Genomic DNA, 6,000 nt, shown 5'->3' with positions numbered 1-6,000 from the left:
TTGTACTCATTTATGTTATGCTATTATGGTTACAGGTAATAAAATAATAATAATCATGAAGCTTAAAAATTATCTTCACAAAGGGACTCTTCATTCCTTGGTCAACTAAACTATTTTCTTGCCATTGTAGTAACTCTTCATTTCTCAAAAGAAATGGGTCTTAGACCTTTTGAATGAAATTGAGAAACTGGAAGTCAAACTCATTGACACGCCTGTTGATATTACTTAAAACCATAATTCAAAAAATGGAAAACATCTTGAAGATGTAAGTCATTTTCAGTGACTTGTGGGCAGATTTATTTTTGTGATTGTGACACGGTCAGATATAATGTATGCAGTTAGCCTTGTGAGTCAATTTATGTATGCTCTTAGATCATGTCATATGGAGGTTGTCAATAGGATTCTCAAATATCTTAAGTCATCACCCGACATAGATGTTTGGATGAAACCTAATGGTCACACTAATATTATTGATTATCTTGATGTTAACTGGGTAGGTAGTCCAATTGACAGGATGTTCACTACTGGCTATTGTACATTGATCAGATGAAACTTATTCAATTGGAAAAGCAAAAAACAAAATGTATTTGCTCGATCCAGTGTAGAGGCTGAATATAGAGTTATGGCTTCAACTAAGTGAATTAATATGGTTAAAATATCTGCTTCGAGATATGGAATTCCCAACGGTCAATTCAATGGAGATGTCATGTGATAATCAAGCAACTATGCATTTAGCCTCAAATCCAGTTTTTCATGAAAGAACCAAGCATATAGAATTTGATTGTCATTTTGTGAGATAAAAGGTTAAGTAAAAAATTAAATTGCTATTGCTCCTTATATTTGAAGTGAAGACCAACTTACAAACATGTTTGTCAAAGCTATTGCAAAGACAAAGTTCCATCAAGTATTTGTCCAAGTTGGGCTCCTTGGTTATCTACGCACCAACTTAAGAGGGAGTGTTGACAGTTATAGCAACCAGAAATTAAATTTCCTATTGTATATTATAAGTTATTAAGTTTCTTATGTTGAGTTCCCTATTTTGTGGGATTACAGTTGTATAAGATTTGTTTTCTAAAAGACAAGAATTGTAACTTTATAAATATCTGGTAAACTAAAGTAATCCCTATAAATCTCTGTGGATGTAGGCACTCTTGTTGAACCACATATATTTTGTGTTGATCTATTTTCTCGCTTCTCTTATCTATCTCGTTTATCGCAACTTAAACAAAAACCTTTACATTTTGAGAAAATGTGGAATTTAGATGCCTCAAATTTTGGTATGTCGGGTTATGGAAATGATCAAGCTGATTGTTATAAAATATTTCGACATTAGCTTTTTGCATCGCCATAAGTAATACCCTTCCCAAAATGTGCTCGATAATGTTGGGCTTGGCATAATTGAATAAGATGCAATTTCTATATGGCCTAGGCTTTTTAAAAGCAAAGTAAAGCCTTACCTCAAATCCTCATCTTGAAAGCTCATTGGGCATGAGAAACCTCTATGATGGCTCTAAAATCAATTTCCAACACCAACGGTAAAATTTGAAATTAAAAAAAGATACAGATATTGTGGATCTATGAACACTTATTTTTAAGATAAAATAGACAGTCTAGATAATTTGTTACAGTATACACTATCTTTGGGACTTGAAATCTTAAACTTTTTGTTTTACAACCATAATGGTGAAGGCCAAAATGATTAATTTGAAAGCTTTCTGACACTAAAACTACTATATTTAATGGGTTTGGAGCGGAAGCTATTTAGATAGGGCTCCAACCCTGTCAAAATAATTTCGAATGGAATATTCGCAAAGGACTCTGGCTAGTGCACTTTATTCCTCTAAATAGATAGATATAATAAGTTGGATGCTAGCTGTGTGGCTCCTTTCCTTTGGCATAAAGTTGCGGTTAGAGAATGAGAGTGGTTGTTGCATCATGGTAAAGTTGCGGCTAGAGAATGAGAGTGGTTGTTGCCTCATGGTCTGGTATGGTTAAATCAATGACATATGAGGACGATCCCTAGTGAGTAGTCACAGGAGACTAGGCAAGCACATGTGCTTCCTAATATCGGTGTCAAGTTGAGTGAGTGTTATATGTGATCTTGACTAATCAACTTGACTTTATTCTTCTTGATATGTTTTTTTTGACGTGGGTTGTAGGGCTTCCACCCTTTTGTCGTTTCTTTTCAATCGTACATGGCTTGAGGATCTTTCAAGATACCTTGCACCTTTTCTATATGCTAACAATGAAAGCACAAAACTCCAAAATATATGCGCGGAAGAAGATGACTTAGAGAAGACCACCTACATAGATACTTGCTGATTTGTACTACCTAGACCTAGACCTAGACCTAGACCTAGACCTAGACCTAGTTGAGATGAGATTCACGGGCACCGCCTCATTCCCTTCCCTCTACGGTTGGGTTGGGGTGGGGTGCTTGCTTCGGGAAAGGAAACCAAATGTCACATTTGTTTTTCACTAGCCAACATGGACCAGGGTTTCTTTTCCAAGCCTATGAAATTTGTCTAATTCTACATGTACTAAGTCACGATTGACACAAGGCATTTAACTGAAAGGGGCCTCTTGAAGAGCGTGACACTTCAAATCTATTTTAAATTTTAAGGGCCAGTTTGGAAATCAAATAAAAATAAATTATTATTTAATAAAAATACAGTTTTTCAAATATCAATTGTAAAAAATACCAAACTGTTTTTCATTTCTTATAAAGCCTTTTGAGTGTTAAAGTCTATTTTTCTCTCTACGACTCTCTTCCTTAATAAGAAGGGGATAACTACGTAATTAACACTCTCTCTCATCATGCTACTTGTTTTTCCCTCTAATCTTGATGCAATCACAAATCTACGTGCATAAGAATGGAGCAAACCGTAATGATAAATTAAAGATCTATTTGATTGCCCTCTTCTCTTCTCCCCTTTAATAAAAAACCCAAGCTAGCAAACCCTAATTGTGAATTAAAGATCTCCTTGCTTCATTTTTCTCTTTTCCCCTTTAACAAGATACCCAAGTTCATGTTATTATTTTTCTTCTTCTTTCATCTTCTCTGCCTTATTTGAGCGTCCTCTTTTACCTCGGTTTTGGAGGGTATGATGAGAGTATGCCCCTAGTTTTAGAAAAGAGAGAGAGAGAGAGAGAGAGAGAGAGAGAGAGAGAGGTGGGATGAGCTTGGTCATTCTCGAGAAAAAGAGAGAGAGAGAGATGGGAGGAGCTTGACCATTCTCGATAGAGACAAACAGGCTTTAGTCCAGCCTGCTATGGAACTTCTGTGAGAAAACAGAAACTCGAGTGCTTGTCTCATACAGAATTTCTTTGTGACAATTGATTTTCCTTTAAAAATTTCGGGTTGGCGCAGTTTAGAGAGAGGGAGATAATAGATTTGGGGCTTTTGAGGTAGATAGAGAGTAGATTTAGGGTTTCTAAGGTAGAGAAAGAGATAGTAGATTTGGGGTTTATGAGGTAGAGAGAGTAGATTTGGTGTTTATGAAGTAGAAAGAGTAGATTTGGGGTTTTTGGAGGTTTCAAGGTGTGGATTTTTGGGTCATAAAATGGGGTTTGCATGGGGGTAAGAGAGCCACACTTTCACAAAAAAAAGAGATCAAGCTGACTTGTTTTTTTTTTTTTCTTTATAATAACTTTTCCTTTGAAACTGCATAATTTTTATTTCAATATAAAAATCTAGTAGAATCTTGTGGTTGTCCAAACAGTTCAAATCTATTTCACAAGATTTTTGGATTGCAATACAAAAATATTTCAATTTTGGGTACATCCAAACTAGCACTAAAGCAATTTTTTTTCTTTTCTTACAACCACCTGATGTGAAATTTGATGGCATGTGTGTGTCACACAAGTTTGAGAAAAATTCTTTTGAACTTTGTTCTTTATAATAAATGCAGTCAACCAATTTCACATCTAATGGTCAAGATTAATTGTGACCACCTTGTACTAAAGATAAATAGTCTTATTATCTTTTTTTTTTTTTTTTTTTTAGTGATTTTCTTACATAACCTAAAATTTTAGATAAAATACAAAATGCTTCGTTTTAGAGGCCGAGTATACAAAGAAGACTAGTCGACCCATTTTTTTTTACTTTTTTTTAAAGTTACCCCTCGATCAACTCTATTTTTTATTTTTAAATTTTTTTAAGCTTGGGGCACTGCTCTACAAACGGAAAAAAAAACTAAACAAAAAATAATCAAAATTCAAGTTAATCGAAAGACAATTTAAAAAAAAAAAAAATATAGGGATTTTATCTAAAACTTTAAAAAACGTTAATAAGTCAATCTTTTCTAGAGAAAGACACTAAATTTTGTTAAGTAGAGAGCGTTACAAAGTCAATCACAGAACAGACTACAAAGAGCCACGCACAACTGCTAAATCCGATAGCATCCCCCCACTTTCCAAGAATATCCGCTGCCCCATTAGCTTCTATGTACACATGATTGAAACAAACAAAACCCGCCTTCTATCAAGTCAAGAAGTCGCACTCATAGTCACCTCAACCTCCACGGAACATTTAAGCTCATTACAAAACCAAGGATTCACGTTTTTAATCCCAAACTTAGGCATAAATATTTTGGATGTATGCGCATATAAATAGAGATTCTCTCTTTCTATATGGATTATTAAGTTCTTCATTGAGAACTTACGTAGTTTCTCAATTCTAAGGATTTTATCGGTCAAAACTTTGTTTTTAGGAATCTTTATCATTTTAAGTTTGTAAATATATCACTGGAGATTTTCACAGTATTAGATTGTCGGAAACCCCTTCTTTGTGGTACTAAAAATTTTAGATATCTAGATCCTACCCAAGATCATGGACATAATTGGCTAGAGTGAAATAAAAAAAATAAAATCATATTACAAAGACACAAGATTTATGTGGTTCATCACGTACGACTACATCCACAATCTTGACAAGTAAAAATCTACTATCTCAATGAAGATTATAATTTTGGATTACAAATTCTGAACATTGATAAGAACCTCAACGATATTCCCTTCTAAAATTCATCTTTTTTACCACTACACTGCTATTGGAAAGAGTACATTGAGATCAATCAAGATACTTTATCTCTAGAAGTAAAAACTTAACCAACTCAAAATCCCATTGGAATACCGCTTCCCTCTAGGCGGCAACCTCTCTCTGCCTTGGAGACCCATCTCCTTCTTGGAGATCTATTCTCATGACCCCCAAAGGGATGACCAAAAGGATGAGAATTATATTTCCTTGACCCCCTTTATAGAGATCACTATACTTCTTTCTTGCTCCCTAAGAAAGCTCATTTTCTTTTTACCATAACATTCTCAATCTTTTGATGAAAACATAGTGGTGGTGATTTTGACAATCACTAAACCTAACACAATAGTTACCTTCGCTAGTCATTGTTAAGCCCAATTGATGTATATGTCCTTAAAGGAAAAATTTTATATAAGGTTGCAACCACATACTGTAGAAGAAATGAACATCTCAAAAATCTAGTAGAAAAGAATTCTCAGAAGTTCAAGAACCCTCCAATTGATCAGCTCAAGATGTATAGATATAAAGAAGAAAAAAAAAAAAAAACGAAATTCAAGTTCTAAAAATAGTGGATCTTGTAACAAGTTATCTAAACCGTCTATTTCAAGGTTTTCAAATATTTATAGATGTGCTCAATCTATACCATTTTTAAAATTCTAAATTTCATAATTAAGGTTGAACATAGATTTTTAAATCATCGTTTTTATGAGGCTTGAACTTAAGTGGTTAGCAAATGAAATCAAGCAACCCTACCTCCCAAGTTTCATTCCTACCACTGAACTAACAAAAAAACAAAAAGAAAAATGGTCGGCACGTTATACAACCCTCACCCATAGTCAATTTGTTTAGGAAGCAACACCTAGTGTCTCTACCTTGTTTGTTTCATGGAAAAGGAGGCTGGCAATCATGCACTTTGGAAGCTGCGGCCTCTGAAAACGCATTTCCCCCAAACAAACGTAGGCAGA

The sequence above is a fragment of the Amborella trichopoda genome, chromosome 5 (genome assembly GCF_054954075.1).
Source record: "Amborella trichopoda isolate Santa Cruz 75 chromosome 5, AtrichopodaSantaCruz75HAP2 v2.0, whole genome shotgun sequence".
Lineage (NCBI taxonomy): Eukaryota > Viridiplantae > Streptophyta > Magnoliopsida > Amborellales > Amborellaceae > Amborella > Amborella trichopoda.
This window is presented reverse-complemented; position numbering follows the sequence as displayed.